We start from the raw sequence: 23,009 nt of genomic DNA, 5'->3' as shown, positions 1-23,009 counted from the left end.
CCCCGCACTGCTCACCTCTCAAGGCTGCCCTTTTCCTTCCAGCTCTCAAGTCATTGTTGTATCATTTTCCTGCAGCGCCTTCTGTCACATGAATAGGAACCATAGAAAGGAGAGCGAAGGGAGCTTCGTGGTACCCATTTCCCCTGCTGCTGTAGTCTGTGCTTGAGAAGCATCCTGCAAATGAGGATACTGGTTGGACACAAGAAGCTGGTATTTCTCCTCAATCCTAACTCAGAAATAAATTCTGACTCCAGCCCCTACCCTCCTATTTAATGGCTTCTTTGTCTCACCAAGACACAGGATTACTCAGTGGTTCTCAACCTTTGTAGGCTTATACTTTCTGACAGTAGACTCTTGGAGGGCTCACTTGAAGGAATTAAAACACTCAAGACAAGACTAAATGGGTCAGCCATCAGGACAAAGCAATTGCTCCAGTAAGGTAAGGACCGCAGCTGTCTTTTACTTCCTCTTTATCACTCACCAGCTTGGATGGGACAGTGTGTCTCAGACTTGGCTGAACGCTAGGAATGACCTTGGGGACGCTTAAGAATCCCAACACCCAGGTCACACCCCAGGCCAATTAAATCAGAATCTCCAGGGGTATGGCCCAGGCATCAGCATTTTACGAGCTCCCCCTGTGATTCCAACACGCAGTCACGAAGCACATCTATCGACCCTGGGAATATTTAGGCAAAGGTGTCTCACAGGCAGTTTCTTTGGCTGTGATTTGCAACTGCTATGCCTTTTTCTTCCTTCCAGAAGCTGTGCCCGGCTCTGCACCGCTCGGAATAAACTGCTCAACACCCAGGTAACGGGTGACAACATATACCTAAAGAAGGTGGGTCTGGGTGTCTGGAGGGCCTCGTGTTTGCTATGCTTGGGTAAAGGCAGCCAAGCGTGGAGCAGAAAGGACAGAGCCACCTCTGCTCCAGAGGAGTAAGCGATTGGGAGGGGGCTAGGGGTTTGTGATGGAGGAGTGTCTCCTTATTGGCTGTGTGCACAGGCCTTCAATGGGAGAGATATACCTAACGGGGATTGTTCAAGGGAAATGCTGTACGGTGTCTGATGTGGTTCCCACCCCAAGACATAAGGAATCTGCCATGAAACCACAATATTCGCAGATACTTGGCAGGCTTAGATCCCGGAAGGCGGCTGGGCTTTGTGTCCAGGCTGGCAAAGAGCCAGCTCTGAGCTGACTTCTGGTGACAAGAAGGCAGCCTAAACCTGGGCCTCGAGAGTCAAAACTCAACCACAGCAGCACTAAGTATGTTCATGGGTCAGAGTGCATTGGAGCACATGTGCCAGGCTCAGGGCACCCTGATGGAGACCCACTGGATTGAGGCCTGGGTAAGGCTACCAGCCAAGGTGGCTCCTGTGCTCCAGTGAGAATCATTCATTAGCCTCTGTGAACACAGAGGACGATCGAATCCACAATGTCCATGAAAGAAAAAGCGTCCGATTCCGGAAAAAAAGTGGCATGGATTTCACATCTCCCATTTACCGTTGGCTTCTCCACAGGAAAACACATTTCTTCAAAGGCCCAGAGCTAAGTTATCATTTCAGAGACCCAGAGATCGGGTGTTCTTGACCCATCAAACGGATCAGATTTCTCAAGGTATCAACCAGTTGGCTTGCTCTTACCTGCCATTTTCATGAGGCTTTTTTCCCCTTAAACTAGCAGCCCCCTAACACCAAACCTGATCTACTATCTTGATGAGACACTTTCCTGATTCTTTCCAGCTGGGAAAGTTGCCTCTGTTGTCTAGGCCAGCAGTTCTCAACGCTGGCTGCACACAGGGACAGCCTGAGGGGTCATCTGCTTTAATATGTCACGTCTGGCCCCATCCCAGTCAATTAAATACGTATTCCTGGGGTGACTTGAAAATGGAGTTTTAAAGCTCTCCAGGTGAGTTTAAAGTCCAGTCAGGGTTTAAAACCTCAAACCCATCTCTTTTTCCATGATTTCTTTCCTCATCCGCGTAGATTCCCCTTCTGTCTGCCGACTTTGCATCGCCCTTATCCTCCACTCCCCCCCTCCGCCTCCCTACTCAAAGTAGACAGTACATCTCTTCTACGTGGGTGAAAGAGGAGGGAAACACAGGGTAGGTAAACACCTCTGATTCCTTGTTCTTCAAAGGTGATGTCAGCAACCAGCAGCCTTGAAATTACTACCTGGAAGCTCACTTACATGACATTATCCTGCTAAATCAGAAACTGCATTTAAACAAAATTCCCCAAGTGGTATGAGTACACATTGGAGTTTGAGAAGCAGTGTTTTAATTAACACATAAGCCCACATCCTGATCCACAGGACCACCCTGAAGGCCTTCCTTGATGCACCAGGACTGGAATTCTATGCTCCAAACCCTCAGTTCTCCAAGACACCGATTCTGTATGAAGCCCTGTCCTAAATGCTGCCATAGACACCGGTTCATTTTATCCTTGCGGCAGCTCTGTGACGTCAGTTTAGTATTATCCCTAAATGAAAGAAAACAATGTTCACAGAAGTGACATGATTTGTCCAAGTTAGTAAGTGACAGACTTGAGATTTTGGTAGAGGTCTGTTTGATTCCAAAGTTGGTTCTCCTTACAGTAAAACAGGTGTCAAGGTGCTTCTCCCAGAAACGGGCAGGCACATAGAGCAGATGAGATGGCTCCTGCCATCCTAGCCCTTCTGGTGTTGCACGGAAGCTTCCTAGATCCTCTTTCTGATGATATCAGAGAAGGTGAGATCAGCTGTCCTACTCCAGCGGTGTGTCACTGTCTCACCTTGGAAATGACCGAAAGGAGTGTCAGAATGGTGTTCACGGCACTGCTGAGAATCCTCCAGAGAGCACGGTCTGTTTGGCCCCTTCCTGGTGGAATTCTCCTGGATATGGAGTTCATTTCCTCTCCGGCAGAGAATCGGATCTCTTGAGTATTAAAGCTTATACTTGTCTTTCGTTTTCTCTTCTTCAAGCCAAAAAATCATCAAACCAGATGGCCCTTTCTCTGTCGTGAACAGGACACATACAGTTTAAAGCAGTTGTAAAAAACGATCGGAACTTAGTTTTGAACAGAACCGAACCTTCCTACTTAGCTTATAGCTGGGGTCAGTACGGCCAAGCCGCTAAGTAAAACTACTTACTCTCTGGCCCACAAAGCCACCTCTTTCATCTTCTAAGCAGGATAATCAATGCCACAGACTAGGTTGAAAACTAGATCTCAGCAGAGGCCCCCGGCATTCCTTGAGCTTGTAAAATGGATGAGTAGACTGAATTGTCCTTTCTTCATAAAGGTGGCTGCTAAGACATGGGTCTGTATCAGTCATGGCAGCCCAGCTGGTAAAACAGTAACTCTCACACACCAATCCAAAGAGCTGTTAATTTCTTGCTCACGTCACTGTCCAAGGCCAGGGGAAGGGGTGGGGGCAGCGGTGGGGGAGGGGCTATGCTCGTCTCCACCCAGACATTCAGGCCTAGGATTCTCCAAACGTCTGCATCTGCCGTCTTCCAGAAGTACACTGTCCAATACAGCAAGTCACTCGTCATATGTGCTATTTAAATGAAAAGCAAAAATGCACTTCCTCAGTTGCACGAGCCACATTTCCAGTTCTCGATAGCCACATAAGACTAGAAGCTACTGTCCTGGTGCAGAATACAAGACTTCCATCATTCCAGAAAGTTCTATGGGACAGCTTGCTCTAAACTTCAGGGTGCTTCACTGGATTGTCTGTATCTGGCCTGTAGGAAGGAAGAGGAGAGAGGATGGAGGGTCAGTGAGGATTCAGATCAGGTGTGGGAATCACAGACATGTTTCCCCTCAATTCCACCTGTAAAAACACAAGACCGGGCCCACCTTATGGCAGGGGCACTGGGAAGGGACAAGCAGCCCAGGAAGAAGCACAGAATCATAGACATGGGTGAGGCCTTGGGCATCCTGGTCCTGGTAGCCTTCTCAGATGTGCAATACTCCATTCCTTGTGTTTCTAGTAGAACCAGCCAATCTTCGAAGGAACATTGCCTTATTCTCAATTGTTGTAGATGTTAATTCTTGGTGAAAGACATGGAAATTAAGATGTCGGTGAGGGTTGACTCTTAGGTACAGGAAATCTTTGACAACAGTCAGCCACTTCACCTGATAGAGAAGGCCTCATGACATTCATGGCTTCAATGGCAGACCATGTGGAAAAGGCACTGTTCTTTTTACTCTGAATTGGGGTTGGCATATTCTGTAAAGAGCCAGATGGCAAATATTTTGGGCTCTGCAGGTCATGCAGTCCCTATCACAACAACTCAATTCTATAACTGTTGTGCAAAAGCAGTCAGAGAGGAATGAATGTGACTGAGTTTTACTAAAGCTTTAATGTTTTTCTTTTAAAAAGGTCAAATTTGGCTTGCAAACTTAGTTTGCTGACCTCTACCCTAAGTCTTTTACCAGGTCCTCTTCACTTTCTAACAAAATAACCCTTTCTTCTGTCCATCCCCTCCTAAAAGGATGGTTAAGAGAAAAATGGAAATAGGGATGCATGCATAGAACCAGCTCTCTGCTGTGCTAAGCACTTTACATGAGTTAGCTGAAGTTCATTTAATTCTCACAACCCTTTAAGTTAGATTTTGTGATGGCCCCATTTTACAGATGAGAAAGCTGAGGCACAGAGATGAAGTGACTTGCCCAGTATCACACAGCAGGTAAAGGACAGAACTGGGATCAAAAGCCAGGTTTGGCTGAAGCAAATAGCTGAGATTCTAAATGCATGGCGTATACTTCACTGTAAGTCATTGGGGTGCACGGTATTATTGTTTAATATCCCCCAACATGCTAATCAGGGAAGAACTTACCTACAGACAATACTAAAGAGGAGGAATTAGGTCCAGAGACGGAAAAAAAAAAAAAAAAATAGACACCAGTTGGTAGTCGGTGGGATTTATTTATGAATACCTATGATGCCTGGGGGGAGGAGGCTAGAAGAATGAGGAGGAACTATGTAAACTATTCAGGGGTCCAAGGTCTTACCATGGCAGATGAAGAAAATCACTACTGTGATGAACACATGGCTTATTAATGTGCCACGGTGGGTGCCCAACTTTAGCCCTCCCCCATCACGTGTGATAAAGAGAATTTTATCTTTGATGTTATCTTCTCCTTTCTCCAGTTCCTGGCTTGAACACAAAAAGCAATATCATGGAATTGGGTATAGAAAGATAGGCCCAGGTGGAATGGAAGAAAGGAGGAAAGATTTTTGTTTGTTACACATTTCCTAGGCTCGCCTTTGTTGTGGAAAGTCTGGGTGGTGGACAAACCAGAGGGAGAAGAGCATCCACAGGGATAAAAATCAATCTATGCATGGAGCTGCTGAGAACGGAAAAAGAAAAGCGCCTGCAGAGGCATGCAGGCTGATCTTGGGGAGATTTAGGGCTGGGACGGTGAATGAGAATTCTGATATAACTGAGGAGTACAAGAGAATCAAGAAGGAAAGGGAGGGCTTCCCTGGTGGCACAGTGGTTGAGAGTCCGCCTGCCGATGCAGGGGACACGGGTTCGTGCCCCGGTCCGGGAAGATCCCACATGCCGCGAAGCGGCCGGGCCCGTGAGCCATGGCCGCTGAGCCTGCGCGTCCGGAGCCTGTGCTCCGCCACGGGAGAGGCCACAGCAGTGAGAGGCCCGTGTACCGCAAAAAAAAAAAGGGAAAAGGATTTTGAGAAATGTTACCACGGATAATGAATTGTACCCCTGACAACATTCTTTGGGAGCTGCAGGTGAAGCCCTGAATTATCATTATTATTATTTTTGCTTTTGAAGATGTGGCCCTATGCAGAGATTGGGCCACGTGGGACCATGGAATTTTTATTTGGTTACACACGCAAAGTGACTCCATTTTTTTTTTTTTAACCTCTGAAATGGTTGGAATTATCCAAGTTGTATGCAAAAGAGAATTATAACAGGCATAGCTGTCCAAGAGTGGAATACAATAGCTCATGAGGTAGAAAATTCTCTTTCTCTAGAAGTGTTCATGTAATCATCTATTGTGAGGTTGAAGGGAGAAATTCATGAGTCACGTGGAAAAAGGGTTCTCCAACCTGATCAAACATCAAAAGAACCAGAGCTTTCACAATCCATCGGCCCAGGCCCCTTCTTTTTCTTTAATGGTATGGGACCCTAACCCTTTATAAAGTTTCTCTAGGGGATTCAGAGGTCTGGGAACCAATGATGCCAAGAGTTGGTCAAGGTGACCACTACTGCCTCTTCCAAGTTTGACGTGACAGCATCAGCCTCCACAAACCTCTCCTTCATAAAAATATACAATGTATATGGTAGAGATACTTAGCCAATCAAAGCACATTCTATTAAAAAGGAAGTGTGTCCAAAGGATCTCTCAGATAAATACAGAGAACTAGAAGGCACAAAATCACTAAGAAGTTACATCCTACTTCTTTTTAGATCTGCTTGGATTTTACTCCTGAAAATCCATAGGTTGAAGCTCTAACCCCCTGCACCTCAGAAGGTGACTGTATTTGGAGACAGGAAATTTAAAGATGTCATTAAGATAAAATGAGGTCAGATAAGGGATTAATATCTAACATACGTATTTATTTTCATACCCTTTATCCAGGTCTGTGGGGTACCACCCTTTCACTGAATTCACTCCAAAAACCCCTTTCATGGGAAAAGAAAGTCAGATGGACAAAAAAGAGAAAAGAGATTCTCAGGCCTGGCACAAAAATCCTTCTAGAAGTCCAGGTAATCATGGCTAAGAGTTATATCTGGAAAATGGCAAGTAAATGAAATTTTTATAAACGCAGTCCCACGTGAAAAGCTGTAAGAGAGCTTATGGCAAAGGCTAAGTTAGAAGGATTTTTCTGTAAACTGAGTGTGTATATCAAGGTTTGGGTTTTTAAGGATTTTCTCCTAATTGCAAAAATAATATATATATTTATTGCAGAAAACATAAAACATTGAGAAAAACAGAAGAAAAAAAATCTCAAATATTCTCAATTCCATGGAATCTCAATTCCATGACCAAGAGATATTTTAAACATCTTAGAGCATATGTTTCCAAATGAACACAGATGCATATACATATATATGAATATATATGTACATGTAATAAATTGTTTTCAAAAAGTTGGAAATCCAACTGTACATATTTCTTTAACATGCTTTTTTCCACTTCATCTATCCTGAGCATTTTCTCACACTGCAAATATTGTTCTATAGCCAAGTTTCCAAAGGCTACAGAGAATCCTATTAAATCCTGCTGCTGGCCACTGAGGTTGTTTCCAATTTTGATATGATAAATAATGCTACCTGTCCACATTAATGTTATTTTAAAGCAAGACACACAGATATAAGAAGTGATGCCAAGTGAAAGAGTGACATTGCTAAACGTCGTTTTATTTATCCTAAAACACTGAAGCAATGCTTTGGGACCGGGTTGACTGTCAAGTGTGCAAACACACCCCACTCCATCTGGGGAGCTGGTGGGATGCTGGGCCAGACAAGCAGATCCCCTCAGGTTCGCCAATGCCCTGTTTGACACTCTGGCTCCCAGACTTAGAAAACCTCTCTCAGTTTCTCCAATAACAATAATACTACAGGGATATAAGAGGGAAAAAAAGTGGGTGGCTTCTGTCTGGGGCTGAACTGTGGCCCCTGAAAATCCATAGATTGAAGCTCTAACCCCCGCACCTCAGAAGGTGACTGTATTGGGAGACAGGATCTTTAAAGATGTCATTAAGATAAAATGAGGTCAGATAAGGGATTAGTATCTAACATATATAAACAGGTCCTACAACTCAGCATCAAAGAAACAAACAACCTGATTAAAAAATGGGCAGAAGAACTGAATAGACATTTTTCCAAAGAGGAAATGCAGATGGCCAACAGGCACATGAAAAGATGCTCAACTTCGCTACTCATCAGGGAAATGCAAATCAAAACCACAGTGAGATATCACCTCACCCCTGTCAGAATGGCCATCATCAAAAAGAACACAAAAAGCAAATGCTGCTGAGGATGTGGAGAAAAGGGAACCCTTGTGCACTGTTGGTGGGAATGTAAATTGGTGCAGCCACTGTGGAAAACAGTATGGAGGTTTCTAAAAAAAACTGAAAATAGAACTACCATATGAGGCAGCAATTCTACTCTGGTTATATATTCCCAAAGCACTAATTCAAAAAGATACACACCCCAACGTTCATAGCAGCATTATTTACAATAGCCACGACATGCAAACAGCCTAAGTTTCCATCAACAGATGAATGGATAAAGAAGATGAGGTGTATATATACACAGACACACACACACACACACACACACACATACACACACACACATACACACACACACACAATGGAATACTACTGAGCCGTAAAAAAAAAATGAAATTTTTCCATTTGCAGCAACATGGAGGGTATTATGCTAAGTGAAATAAGTCAGACAGAGAAAGATAAATACTGTCTGAGATCACTTGTATGTGGAACCTAAAAATACAACAAACTACTGAATATAACATAAAAGAAGCCGACTCACGGATATAGAGAACAAGATAGCAGTTACCAGTGGAGGGCAGGGAGGGGCCGTATAAGGGTGGAGGAGGGAGGTACGAACTACTGGGTGTAAGATAGGCTCAAGGATGTACTGCACAACAAGGGGAAGACAGCCAAAATTTGTAATAACTGTAAATGGAAAGTAACCTTTAAACGTTACATAAAAATTTTTAAAAAAAGATAAAATGAGGTCACATGGGTAGGCTTTAATCCAATATGACTGTGTCCTTTTTCTTTTTTATGACTGTGTCCTCTCACCGCTGTGGCCTCTCCCGTTGTGGAGCACAGGCTCCGGACGCGCAGGCTCAGCGGCCATGGCTCACGGGCCCAGCCGCTCCCCGGCATGTGGGATCTTCCCGGACCGGGGCACGAACTCGTGTCCCCTGCCTCGGCAGGCAGACTCTCAACCACTGCGCCACCAGGGAAGCCCAACTGTGTCCTTCTAAGAAGAGGAGATTAGTACACAGACACACAGAGGGAAGATCATGGGAAGACACAGGGAGAGGACAGGCAGTCATCACATGCCAGGAGAGACACTTCAGAAGAAACCAATCCTGCGGACACCTTGATCTCAGACTTCCAGCCTCCAGAATCGTGAGAGAACGCATTTCTGACGTTTAAGCCACCCAGTTTGTGGTGCTTTGTTACGGCAGTTCCAGCAAACAAATACAGCTCCCTAACTCTTCTTAAGAGAAATTCTGTTAAAATGATTTTTTCCTTATAAAAGTAATAAACACCCCCCTTTTATTCCAGGGGAGTCAAACCCTTAAGAGCAGGCAGCTGTAGAGTCAGAGGAATGAGACATTTGGGGACTCAGGAGCTAAGTGACCTTCAGTATAACCTTGATGTATGTGGCTCTCAGCATCCTTATATTGAAAATAAAGATCCTAACTCCTGTGATAAGTAACACCCACCTCCGGGCGGACACTGAACATGACAAATGTGAAAATCACCGAGCACAGGATGTAGCAGCACTGCATGAACGCTATTAGCCCGTGGCCTGGGCGAGCTCATCTCCATCCCAGCACATAAAGTGGGTCATGAGCAACCATACAATTTTTACAAAGAGAACTATGTGCTCAGAGCTTTTTGCTTTAAGGCAGACTTGCTTTGTTTAGCCCACACAATGCTTTTTAAAACTTCACATTGGTTGTCAATATTTTAAAAATAGGAGGTGCTACATGGATTCTGGAGTTCTGCCTTTTTTGAAGAATCAGAAGATCTGGCAGTGCCGGGTCCTATTCTCTTATGGTCGTGTTCAGCCGGGGCCACCTAGCAACTGCCCAGATGTCTGGCTCACTATGGTCCTCGGGCACAGAACTCATCCGTGTCACCTGCCAGGCCCCGTATTGAATTTGTAACCCAAGGCTTAATGTATAGACTAATTTTTATAAATAAAATACACACATATATATCTATATATATATATATATATACATACACACAGAGAACATGTGTGTGTGTGTTAAGTCACATACCTCATGACTTCACTATTTCAACACCTCTTCCTTTTAAAAAATCCACTTTGACTCAGGACACATATCTGTGATTCAACAAAACTGAAATCTAAAAACGCTATCACCCCGTACATCCTGGAAAAATGAGTGAAACTTCACCATTTCCCTAATCAGATCTATTATTCTACACGTGAGGTCACACAGCTAGTTTACAAACAGAAATTTAGCTCTGGAAGAGGGCTCACAAATTGTCTATTCTTCGTAAACCCTCACTTTGCTAGAAACCTCAAGGATTAAGGAAAAGTTTTTGTTATCTGATTCTATTTTTATGAGAAATAAAAGAGAGAGAAAGAAATGCAAACATTTAATTAGTCGTGTTTCTTTCTTTCCCTCCCAGCAATCCCCAAGTATCACCAAGATGCTCCCAGGTATTCCTAAAACAGGTTCACCTCCTCCCAGCCCTGTGAACCCCTGCGCTGTCTCGTATGAGTTGCTAGGTAACTGAAGAAGATTTATGCACATCTATCGTTAATTTCAAAGACAGTTTTCAGCTCTGCCATAAACAGCACGAGAAGCAGACACCACACTCGCCTAAGAGAGACTCCTCTCGCCTTCCCTGAGATGAGGCATTCCAGGGCACGTCTGCAAGATACAATATATCCTGGTAAATGTCCAACTGTCTGCAAAAGCAGTTCAGCAAATCTGAGACATCTGGGCCCAGCTCCAGTGCCCTCTCGTGCCTCCAGTGCCAAATCCATCAGAAGTTTCATTCAAAGACCATGGTCTGCCCTCTTCGTTTGTCTGTGTGAAATCTAATCTTGTGCTTTTCTCCCCCGTCCTTCCCAGCAGCACCAATATTCAGTCTTGGAATGGAAAACTTTGTATCCCAGAATTATCTGCAAAATTATTTCTCAAGCCAGTGATTTCATTACCTTTTTAAAGGCTCCTGTTAAGCACAAGTACCATTTATACTGGTTTGGATGACATGTACGGCTTTTATTGCCACTGCGTGGTAAGTGATGGGTGGACTCAATTTATATGATGGCCCCCCCAAACCAAAGTTTTATAGAGAGATCATAGTTATAGGGATCTTGTACATTTGGGAAGCAGTTCATGTTTTACTAGGAGCTTCCCTGAGCATCCCACCATGGCATCCTTGCTGCAACTCCATGAGAGGCCTGGTTCATGGCATTGCCACTTCTGGCTTAGATGACTTCCAGGGTTCAAAAGTCGGCCAACTGATGGTCCAGCTTTGTTGATTCCTAATTTCTCTTCCACATAGGCTCCCAGGAGATCGCTCTAAAACAGAAACCTGAACACGCCGATTTAAACCAGCCAATGACAGTTCATCATTTACATGATCCAAGTTCACATTCCTTAGCATGAAGACAAGGGCATCCGTCATCTAGTCCCTCTCTCTTCATCTCGTCTCCCCTCACACTCATCTGATGTTTTGCATCCCACCGGCACTGCCTTTGGTACAGTTCCCTGTACGTCACACTGTTTCTGACCCCGGGGCCTTGATCACAGTGTTTACTCTGCTTCCAAAGCATACACTCCCAGCATCCAATTCCTACAGCATCTCCTCCAGGAAACATTCTCTGATGCCCCTTCCCCACCTCATCCTGGCTGAGTTAGATGCCCCTCCCCTGTGCTTCCAGAATACTCAGTACGTAGCTCTCTCAGTGCATCTGTGGAATTGCTTTATAATGTTCTGTTCATCTGTCTCCCTCACTATATGCTTGAGTTTTTCCAAGGCAGTGTCTATATACCATCTACTTCCTTTTGGTATCCGCAGAGCCTATCACAGTGTCTACCTTCATGGTCCTCATTGTGTTGAAGGGAAGGCATGAAGAAAAAAGGGAGAGAGATTGTAAGAGGGAGGCCAGTAGCACCATCAGCCTGATTCACAGATAAGGCAACCCAGGCTCTGAGACCCCAGGCAACGCATTTAACAAGCAGAAGATCCGGAATGTGAAGAGGGAGAAGGATCTTTAGAAATGATCCAACCCATCCTTTAATATAGTGGAAAGAGCTCCTGCTTGATTACTTCCAAGGATGGGGCGCTCGTTGCCTCTCCTCTGTCAGCCATGCCCGTTGTCGGTCAGCTAGACCGTGAGACGGTTCTTTCTTGGGTGGTGCGGAAACCAGTTTCCCCATGGTTCGCATCAGCCTGGTTCTGCTTTGGTCTTCTGCTCTCAGACACTTCCTTTTGGCAGAGCAGAAAACTCAGCCTTCCCAGTGCGTGGAGAAAGCACCCTCAAGTTGTTCCTGCCTCTCTCAATCATCATCAAAAATGCAAAAATAACCAGATTCCTGGCCTGAACATACACGCTTTCCATGCACTCTCTAATCCAAACCTCCCTGAAACGCAGTGGAAAAACATGTCCAAGATCACACAGCTAGACTGCCACACATCAGGCCTAGACCCCGAGGGATGCACTCCACGTTTATGTATTTAACTACCGCACAATACTCTTGCCTGGGTGAGCCCTTCAGCCGTCCGACAGTGAAAAGCTAAGCAGATTAAAGGTACGTAATTCGCACACTCTCCCTGTTTTTTGTTTTTTTTGGTTTTTTTCTTCCTCTAATACCAGCTTGACGGGGATCTCTCTCCTCTGAGGTTTGTTTTTAAAAATGAGTTTCTTTCTTATCCCTCCTTTCTCCCCAGCCCCAGGAAAAAGATCACTGGGTTGCCGGCTCTGCAAACGCCGTGTTATTCACGGGGTGCCGCACCAGGACAAGCCAACTCATTAGTTTCAAAGCCGCAAATTAATCTTACATTACTGTTCCCGAAGGTGAAAGGTCATTTTTTTATCTTCTTAGCTGTATCCACCCCACCCCCCCACCGCCCCCACCCCAGGAGGAAACTGGATCTTTATGCAGGAAGAGACCCCTCCCTCACTGGACCAGCTGTTTATGTTTCTCTTCTTTGTTGTGAGTGAAATTGTACACAGAGGGGCGGGATTGTTTGAAAAACCCAGAGGTTGTTTTAAAAGTAGGAGAGTTTTGTAAACCATGGGGCAGAGACATAATGAAGAGGCTGGCACTGGGAGTGCTGAAAAAAGCTAGAGACAGTTGGCTCTGCCAGAAGGAAGCCCATGGCAACTAGAAGCAAAGTCCCTTCTCTGCCCTCCAGTTTTGCAATCCCCCTCTGGCACCCCCTAGTGGCAGAACGTAGCATGGCACCAGGTGGCTGGGAGAAAGGACAGTTCAGCCACCAAACAGTGGTGACTTTGAGGCTGAGAGACGACAGTTTAATAACTGGCACCAGCCACTGTACCTAGAGCAAGGCTATGTGCTAAATGCGATCAGCCTGGTGTGCGGAGCTGCTGGTGGGATGGCAGCGCTCCACGTTCATGGAATGGTCCAAGCTCGGTCCTAATAACCTCCCAAATCATGAGAGGGACACAGAATGAGATGTGGTTCCCAGGTTGGGCTGCCCCAGTTACACTGAAATTCCTTCTGGGTAGCCCTGGCCGGATCAAAGCTGCATTGAGGAGGGGAAGAACGCTGCATTGAACACTGCCTGCTCGTGTTCACAAGAGCTATTGTCTCATCCCTAATGGTGAAATTGGAGCGAATACATGGACCAGTGTTTCCTTTCCCTCACCCAGGCCTTCTTCCAACATTCTCTCCCAGCCCCACAGGGAGATGTGGCATTTAAGGGAGGGTGGGGAGAGGAGTGTGATGGGTGACCCCTGAGGAAGAGAGAAAAGGTAGCCTTCTCTTTACATCTCTAAGTGTTTCTCCCTGACAGAAGCCCTGGAGAAAGCACAGGCTGTCGTGCAGCTGTGGGGTATGATACTGCCAGAATGAGACAGAAATGTGTCCTTTCCCAGTGTGCTGTCCATCAAAAGTTCCCCATGAATATCTTGGAGCCAAAAGTCATTCCTTAAAGATAGCAGCCGCTAAACAGAGCAGGGAAAAGGTCAAGAGAGAAGGTGGGATTTGGAGGAAGCAGGCAAAATATAGCCACTTGAGTTTTTAATTCAGCTTCATTTTAAATGATATTCAGCAAGAAGTTGAATGACCCCATGAAAAAGGGCAAGGGGGTTATATTTATTGCATGTGATACTTCCAATTCAGTTTACTTCTCTCTCAAAGACAGAGAGGCAGCAGGGCGCGAACCCCACCAGAGATGAAAGCCCCAAGAGTGCAGCTGAGGACTGGGGCTGGAAAGAAAGAACGGCTCTCGATCAGGTCCAGGTGTGGACCCAGCAATTATTCCAGCCACTACTTTTCACCTCCAAGTGGAGCTGGCATGGTGGGGAAGGAGGGCAAGTTGCCAAGTAGTAACCTGCCAGTTGGCTGAAGCCACCTAACCCATTCCAGCCTGGAAAGGGATGGAAGTTAGGGACAAGGTCATGTTAACTTGGGTGGCTCATCAAACACTGGGTCCTGGGCCTCCCTACCTGGCCAACTGATGACTGGTTCTTAGCTCCAGTTGAGCTCCACCCTACACCGATGGGTGTAGACATGAACAAGCCTGGTTCCTGGCTGAACACGGAGCCAAGGGTACAGGTTTCTACGTCCTCTTCAGGGATGTGGTGTTGAGAGTCAGTCACTCTGCCTGCTCAGCATTTCTACCTTCTCCTGGTAAGAGCAGCGTGATTTTCCTGTGGGAGATCACTGCTTCTTCACTTTCAGCAGTTATGTCTTGGTTCTAGATTCTTCTCTTTCCCCCTCACCCCAGCTCTAGGAAGAGACCTAAGTCTGGCCAACTGAAATCAATCTTGGGATTTTTGTTGGAACCATCAGGAAGGAAAAGTTCTCTTCTGGGAGCGGTGGTTGGGAGAATAGCTTGTGCATCCCTCACCTACGGCCACGAGGCCACATCACAGACCCTCCCACAGCTCAGGGGCACAGTAAGCACTGCTGTCACACTGACGGCTCTGTGGATTCGCTGGCATGCTTCTGCCTCTGGCTCACATCTGTGGTCGGTGGGGCAGCTCTGCTCTAAATGTCTTTTTTCCCTCCAGGACCAGCAGGCTACCTGCGGCATACTCTCACGCTGATTCCAGAAGCGTAAGAGCAGGCAATTCTTCTTAAGGGCGAGGCTCGAAACTGGCACACTGTCATTTCCAAGCACATGCTTTTGGCCAGAAGCGGTTACATGGTCACGCCCAACATCAGCGGTGGATGCGGTCACCGGCTGGGGGTAGGCACGCAGGAAGGGTGCCGAATTGGGAGCCTTTGTGCAATCACGTTACACCACCTTCCCTGGTGGCCGCTTTACCACCTGATGGGACCCGTCTGCCTGAATGAAGCCACCAGAAAAGAGAGCAAAGGCAAGAGTTGGAGACATAAATGTGATAATATCGTTGGAGTCCCTGAATCCTGCTGTGTGTCCTGACTTTTCACTTACTTTAATTGTTTAAGTCCGTTTCAATTGGGTTTCTGTTGTTTTCAACAAAAAGACACCTGACTGATCTGTATCAGTCAGGACACTCAGGAAGTCTACAGTGTCAAGCCAGAGAGACGAGAGGCAGGATCCCAAGAGAAGGCAAGATAGAACAAGCGGGTTCTAGAAGCTGAGCCCAGAATGGCTGCCAGAGGCCACTGGGCTTGGATCGTGAAGCCTCTCACGAGATGCCCACAGAAGGCCAGTGGGAGCGCTAGAGGACACTGCCATTTGATCACTGTGGACCAAAGGACTACGTGGGCTCTTGTTTCTCCAGCATCCGACAGACACAGATGCAGCCGAGCAGAGGAGGCCCTGCTGACTCAGCCGCGCTGCCCCTCCCCCGCAAAGGAAAAACAACTTAAGTTCAGGAAAAGTACCACCAGGACTTCTAGGGTTGTAGGTACTAGACAAAGTTCTTGAACCTGTGATTCTGAAAAAGGAACCAAAGATTTGAGAGGAGCAAATGAGACCCTTGGCCTAAGAGGAAGGATCACAAGGACGCTCATATCTAAATAGTCTTAGCAACAACATTAACTCCAGACAGTACTATTTATTGAAAATGAGCCGCACGCCAAGCACAGGGCTAAGGAATTGTCATGTATTAGGACACCTGATCCTGTCGAGAAACCCGAGAGGGTATTTTATCGCCATTTGACAAACAAGGAAGATGGAGTTAGAGACGTTCCACCCCTGTCCAAGGTCCTCGGGCTGAACCTCTGTCCTGCCCCAGAGCCCCTGAAGTTTAGACCAGGCTGCGAGCCTCCCTCACTACGATTTTCTTTGTTCTTTCTGGCCTCAGAGCCCGCAGGGACCTTTTAATGAATACTTCCTTCCCTTGCCCTTTTATAGCCTACTGTTCTTTGAAATGGGGGTCCAACATCACACTGGAGAGAAAAATACCCTCTCTGTCAAAAACTTTGCTAGAGTCTCACTCTGGAGGGCAGTTGTGGTTTCCTGCCCACACCCAGCCCCTCTTCCTCCGGTTAAGAGCACCCAGGTTTCCTTTGGGGAATCATCTCCCATCCCTCAGTTCAGGTGACTGAGGTGGGCCTGGACCCACACAGGTGATGCTGCACCCCTGCTCCCTACTCTAGGGCTGGGCATCTGAGCCTCAGCTCCCCACTGGTGCAGTCTATGACGTGAGTCAGAGAGGTACATGATATGCTGGGGCCAGAGTCTACTAGCTGGGCAACCTTGGGCCACTTACCTAAGCACTTCTGTGCCTCAGTCTTTCCGTCTGTAAAATGGGATGATAATAATATCCTCCCCTGCAACCTCTGTAGAGTTGTTATGAGGAAGCATTAAGATGATGCATGTAAAGAACACTTTACACAGCCTCAGCAAGATACAGCCGGGATCACTGCTAATCCAGGCATGGGCACACTACCTGTCCAGGCTGATGGGAATCTTTGCTAGGATTTTATTGGAAGTACTGAGCAAGTCGCATTCCCCACCCCGTCCCTCCTTCCTCCTTCTCTCTCTGGTGGGGATATTAGGCAGTGGGCTGTGGACCTGGAACAGATAGTGGGAAGGAGAGTGGAGAGGTGCAGAGACAGATTTTTCTCAGCTTTGTTCGGGGACCTGGGTCTGGCTGTGCTTGTGGTCACCACTCCCCTGGGCTTGGAGGTAGCGTGTGCCAATGATTCCCTTTGTGGGGAAAACCAGTTTTCGATGGAGTCAGGGTGGGAACGGGGCAGCAGAGTGGAAAGGGTAAGGATTGCTGGAATATGTTCAGACCTCAGCATCTTCTGACTTTTCTCTCCTCTCTCAACCCACGAGACACACAGAGCAGTAAACTAGGACGGGGGGGGAAATATAGAACCTTTATGGTATTTAATCTTTCCTTCCCTCCCGCCCTCAAGTCAGGCCAAAGGACACAGTCACTTTGGTACAACACATAGCCGGGTACGCATCTCAGCTCAGCCATTCCCCAATTATGAAAACATGGACAGTTTCTGCAAAGCTCTGGTTCAACCATACGAAATGATCATTTTTGCAGGTCAAGAAATGGTTGAATATTGACAGTTTCACACTGATCAACCTAATAGTTCCCATCTGAATGGGGTTTTGCTAGGATTAAATAAGATGATACATGTGCATTTCTTAGCACGATGCCTGGCACTGAGGTACTGACTATTAAGTGTTAATTGCTACTACTACAGTGATGATGATGGTGATGATGATGAAAAAACAGTCACAAATCAAGGAAAAGAGAAACAGCCTCAGCTAACAGCAGCAGTTTTCAAACTTGACTGAAAATTCTGCTTATTTTCCCCTAAATCTTGCTCTTTGGGATTTTTGCAATTTCTGTCTTCATCCGGACAGGGAGGCAAAAGGTTCACAAAATAAACCAGGACCCTTCAGGCCTCAGTGTCTCTTCTTTATTGAGAAGAGCCCCTGGAAAGCTCAGGGTTGTGAGAAATTCTGATGACGGGGAGGGAGAAGAGGACAGGGGAGGGAGGAGGGGCTGTTTGAGAATCATCACTCATATATATATATATATATATATATATATATATATATATATATTTCTTTTTTTTGCGGTATGTGGGCCTCTCACTGTTGTGGCCTCTCCCGTTGTGGAGCACAGGCTACGGATGCGCAGGCTCAGCGGCCATGGCTCACGGGCCCAGCTGCTCCGCGGCATGTGGGATCTTCCCGGACCGGGGCACGAACCCACGTCCCCTGCATCGGCAGGCAGACTCTCAACCGCTGCGCCACCAGGGAAGCCCGTCACTGATATTTTTAAATATCTTGACGTCAATAAAAGAGCTTCCAGTTCAGTGACAACTGAGGCTTTTGTTTTGATCATGGGCTTCTCACCCACCAGCCAGTTATTCTGGTTAAAGCAGAGCATTTGTTTTCTGAAAGGTGACGATTGGATGCATAGCTGTTCTCATTTCCTGAGCCTTCCAGGTGCGCCCACCAAGTTATATTTAGGCTGTGCCTCCCAGCTTGGGGCCTTTGGACACATTATCCCCTGAATCCAAATGCTTTCCCCTCCTTCTGCACCCTCATTCACTCGTACAGCACTCTCGCTTCAGTGCGACCTTGTGGTGTGTTTTTAGACACTCCAGATCCATCGGCCCTTTGTGATTTGCCCACATATTACTTGCTAATTCCCAGTGGTTTTTGTCACTGGACACCAAGCTCCAGAGGACAGGCGCTGACTGGGTTGACTTTATTCTGCAATGTCCCCAGGACCTCTCCTGAGGCATGGCCCATGGTGGATACTCAGCAATATATGTTAAATTACAAATTCATCTTTCAGTAATTAATAATAGTTCATTCAGGGCTTCCCTGGTGGCACAGTGGTTGAGAGTCCGCCTGCCGATGCAGGGGACGCGGGTTCATGCCCCGGTCTGGGAAGATCCCACGTGCCGCGGAGCGGCTGGGCCCGTGAACCATGGCCGCTGAGCCTGCGCATCTGGAGCCTGTGCTCCGCAACGGGAGAGGCCGCAACAGTGAGAGGCCCGTGTACAGCGCAAAAAAAAAAAAAAAAATAGTTCATTCAATAAATTCATTAATCAGTGACAGAGGCTTGGAACTTCCCCATGGGAAACAAGGTAAGTTTTTGAATTGGGATGCAGGGGATGGTAGCAAGGATGCCACCTGGTCCTCCGTCTGACAGGAGAACAAGAGGAAGGGAAAATCCTTTGATTTGAACATATTCCAACTCGTGATATCTGGGAAAGGGGACTGAAAGACATTTCCAGCATTGTGTAAAGTGTCCTACCCATGCAACAGAGACAAATGGGAACCAATCCTGTACTTCAGACATGACTAATAGCGTAGAACGAGCAAGTGTCAGTGATTCGTTTGAAGTGAACAATGATAAGGCAGAACGGAGGAATTCTACATTAGAATTAGTTGGGGGTAAAGGTAAGGGACACTTCCTCCATCACCAGGAGACGGCGTCCTAATCACGGATCCGTGGGTAGGCCTGGGCTAGCGGCAGTGCTGGTATTTACACCCAGTTGGCCAGAGTTATTGGATTTTGCAAAAAGGAACAACAATCACAGCAGATGTAGGGAGGGAACATTTTGTTTGGGCTACACTCACCAATCAAACTCTAATTAATCTGCTGTCCGTGGCTATCTCGCCTGCGAGACAGGGAGCCTCCCAAGGTCAGAAACTGCGCCTTGCCTTACTTTTCATTTTCTGTTATCTGGAAGCAATGTCTTTGGATGAACAAATGAATGATTCCTATTACTGCCACACGGCCTCTCTCCCCCAGTGAAACAAAGTACAACCCGAATCTACAGGTCAAGATAATTCTCACTCCATAAAATACCCATTATCGAGAAACACCTGTTTACAGAATACTTACAGTGTACTAGGCGGCATCCTGTACTCTGAAAGGCACACGGGGACTATAGGCTCCAAGAGTTTAATTACCTGATTAGACAATACAAAGTAAAAACTCTTTTGGATTCCCGTAACAGAAACTCACTCAATTTAACTCAACTAAGAAAAAAAAAAAAAGAAAAGGTTATGGAATCCAAGTTTAGGCACCAGAGATTAGCCTGGTGACACAGGCATGAGAACCAAAAAACCAAGAACAGAGGTGACCGCGCTGCCTCACTCAGGCCGTCGCATCCACTTACTCATCTTGCATGTGACCCAAGATGGCGGCCAGCCCTAACTCTACATTATGACCTTGAAGGTCAAGTGCTCACCGTAACTGATTCATCATGGCTGTGGAAGGTGTAGATCACATGATTTGCTGCCTACCTACCTCGACTATGTGCAAGCTGCCCTCAGAAGGCATGGCAAACAGTACTGACATTTCAAATAAAGGCAAAACGATCCACAAACAGGAAAAGATAAGGTAGGAAGGGGCAAAGGGCACAGGGTGTAAAAATTGAAGCTTTGGTTTCTGCAAAAGGAAATGCAGCAGAGAGAAGAAGGTCTCAAATTCCCAAACTCAGTTGTAATAAGGAGTTCTTCTCTCCCACAAGTCCTGGCTGTGAGTAGTCAAGGAGAAAATGGTCTGTGAGAAAAACACACAACAATGTTACTTACCTTCTATGTGTATATATGCACGTAGGAAAATGCAAAGTACAAGCTCAGGAAAGACAGACCCCCAAACCTGGAACCTCCAGTAAAGAGGGTCAGCATCATGATTAAGAGTGGTGGTCCACGTCAGACCTACTGGAGAATGGACTTGAGGACATGGGGAGGGGGAAGGGTAAGCTGGGACAAAGTGACGTAAAACGTAAAATAGATAGCTAGTGGGAAGCAGCCGCATAGCACAGGGAGATCACCTCCCTGCTCTGTGACCGCCTGGAGGGGTGGGAGGGAGGGAGATGCAAGAGGGAGGACATATGGGGATATATGTATATGTATAACTGATTCACTTTGTTATACAGCAGACACTAATACACCATTGTAAAGCAATTATACTCCAATAAAGATGTTAAAAAAAAAAAAAAAAGAGTGGTGGTCCAAGGGAACTTTAGCCTCATCTATGATGTATTAAGTTTTTTTAAAAAGGAGAATGGATCCATCTCTTACTTGGGTAATTAAAGTTTAATTGCTTAAATAAGAAAACTGGCTTACAGCATGCTTCTCCAGGGAACTTCAAGAAGCTTAGCTGGCTGATTTCCCTGAGGCCAGGTCAGGGTCCAGCCTCCCACCCACCCACCCACCGTGTGGTCCCGGAATTTAAGAGGTGGGTCTGCCAACTTAATTACTAACTCAACTGAAAAAGTGACTTTTTGGAGAGTAGTATTAATTTTGATGTCAACATGTCAATTTCTTTTTTTTTTTTTCAAGAAAGCATCTGGTTATGTTCTTCCAACTATTGTTAAAGCAAAATTAGATGGGAAGACAAATGCGCACAAATTACTATTTTGGGAGACTCTTGAGAACATAAAAATATGAAATAAACAGCATCAAGAAAATGCTCAGGGCTTCCCTGGTGGCGCAGTGGTTGAGAGTCCGCCTGCCGATGCAGGGGACACGGGTTCGTGCCCCGGTCCGGGAGGATCCCACATGCCGCGGAGCGGGGGGACCCGTGAGCCATGGCCGCTGAGCCTGCGCGTCCGGAACCTGTGCTCCGCAACGGGAGAGGCCGCAACAGTGAGAGGCCTGCGTACCGCAAAAAAAAAAAAAAAAAAGAAAATGCGTTCAGCTGTGGATGGGGTATAACTGCTTCCTCCACTCTTTCTTGGTGAATTTCAGGCACACACCTCCTTCCTAAATCCTGTTCTTAACAATTCTCAGGAGCTTAGGGGTGAAAAATCATACAACCAACACTTAAAAATCGTCAATGGATCAGACACGTGATGGAGAATTTATAGCCACAGATCTTCCTAAATCTCCGAGCTAACCGTTGGTTTCAACTGCTTCCTCTACAATCCTGACCAAATCCACTGCATAAACCACAAAATACTTACACAGTCTTCACGTGTAAAGCACTTTGTACTTTTCTTTTCTCCCAGCCTGCTAGAACTGGTATCAAATTCTCCCTCCTGCTGGGCCCATATTGTTAAAAAAAAAAAAAAAAAAAAGATTCCCTGGCCTCTTTATGCCTCCCTCCAAGGCATTCTGAATATCCCCTACTTCATAGGAGAAACTAAAAATAATTCAAAGCTCCTTTTTGTTACTCTTTACCAGAAACTGGGAGGAATCAGCTAACTCAACTACAAGAATTAGGTAAGAGTGTGTTCTTTGACTATACTTGGCCCATGGAAATGAAGGATTTCTTTAAAGACCAGGAATCCCGAGGTCACCTAAAGATCATGGATAGTGCTGAGGAAGGATTCATCTACGGGCTAGAAGGACAAGGAAGACAGACCTGGGAAACCTAAGTTAAGAAACTGCAGGCTACAGAGTGGCCTGGACATAGGAATAATCACAGTCAACAGAGAGAGAGGGGCCTCCAGCTGCAGACATCATCGTAAGATCTCCTTCAATTCTCATCAAAACCCAGGCAGCATCCCCATTTTACAGGTAAGAAAACCGGAGGCTAGAGAGGTAAGGTCACATAATCAGTACGCAGAGGAGCTGGAACTTTAACCAAGGCAGTCTGACTCTAGTATTTATATACAGAACTGCTAGGAAGGAAGGAAGGAAGGAAGGGAGGGAGGGAAAGAGGGAGGGAGGGAGGGAAAGAGGGAGGGAGGGAGGGAGGGAAGAGGGAGGGAGGGAGGGAAGAGGGAGGGAGGGAGGGAAAGAGGGAGGGAGGGAGGGAGGGATGGTTAGTTTGAAAGAGACTAGAATTGAGAAATTCAGGCTTTGGAACAATCAGCAAACATCTTGAACCTAAGCAATGTTTGGAGGGGGAAATAAATTGAGGTTCACAGAGCAACCAGGAATATCAATCCAGCAAAACCAGACTGCACATACATGCCAAAGGAAGACACATCAATCTGAGACCTAATGGAAACAGATGACACACTCAAATTAGGATAATTGGAGGAAGGTTTATTTAGAAAGGGCCTATTTAAATAGCTGCAGGCGCAAAGGACCATAAGGGCTAGTGCAATCACCCAGGGCTGGGAGCAGCTAAGGGGTCATGTCCTCAGATCTGACGGGACGGGGGAGGGAGCTGTTAGCAGAGCTGACAGCATTGCACAGAGGGGTTAGCCTGAGAGAAGCCAAGACCTTAGTC

General features: G+C 46.3%; 1 protein-coding gene and 1 long non-coding RNA gene across 2 annotated transcripts in view; one reads left to right on the top strand and one right to left on the bottom strand.

The window, feature by feature from the left end:
- Positions 1–878: 878 nt before the first annotated feature.
- Positions 879–23,009, bottom strand: part of ADAMTS9 (ADAM metallopeptidase with thrombospondin type 1 motif 9) — a 226,339-nt gene continuing 204,208 nt past the window's right edge. The window contains exon 41 of the transcript XR_007479510.1: positions 879–3,722. The gene's annotated coding sequence lies outside the window, so the exon portion shown is untranslated. The remainder of the gene's footprint in view (positions 3,723–23,009) is intronic.
- Positions 14,260–17,758, top strand: LOC117200703 (uncharacterized). The gene is made up of 2 exons (XR_004482361.2): positions 14,260–14,583; positions 14,967–17,758. It is a non-coding gene; the product is annotated as an uncharacterized LOC117200703 (long non-coding RNA).

Source organism: Orcinus orca, chromosome 10, assembly GCF_937001465.1.
Source record: "Orcinus orca chromosome 10, mOrcOrc1.1, whole genome shotgun sequence".
NCBI classification, from domain to species: Eukaryota; Metazoa; Chordata; class Mammalia; order Artiodactyla; family Delphinidae; genus Orcinus; species Orcinus orca.
The sequence above is the reverse complement of the archived record's forward strand: the minus strand, read 5'-3'. Positions and strand labels throughout refer to the sequence as shown.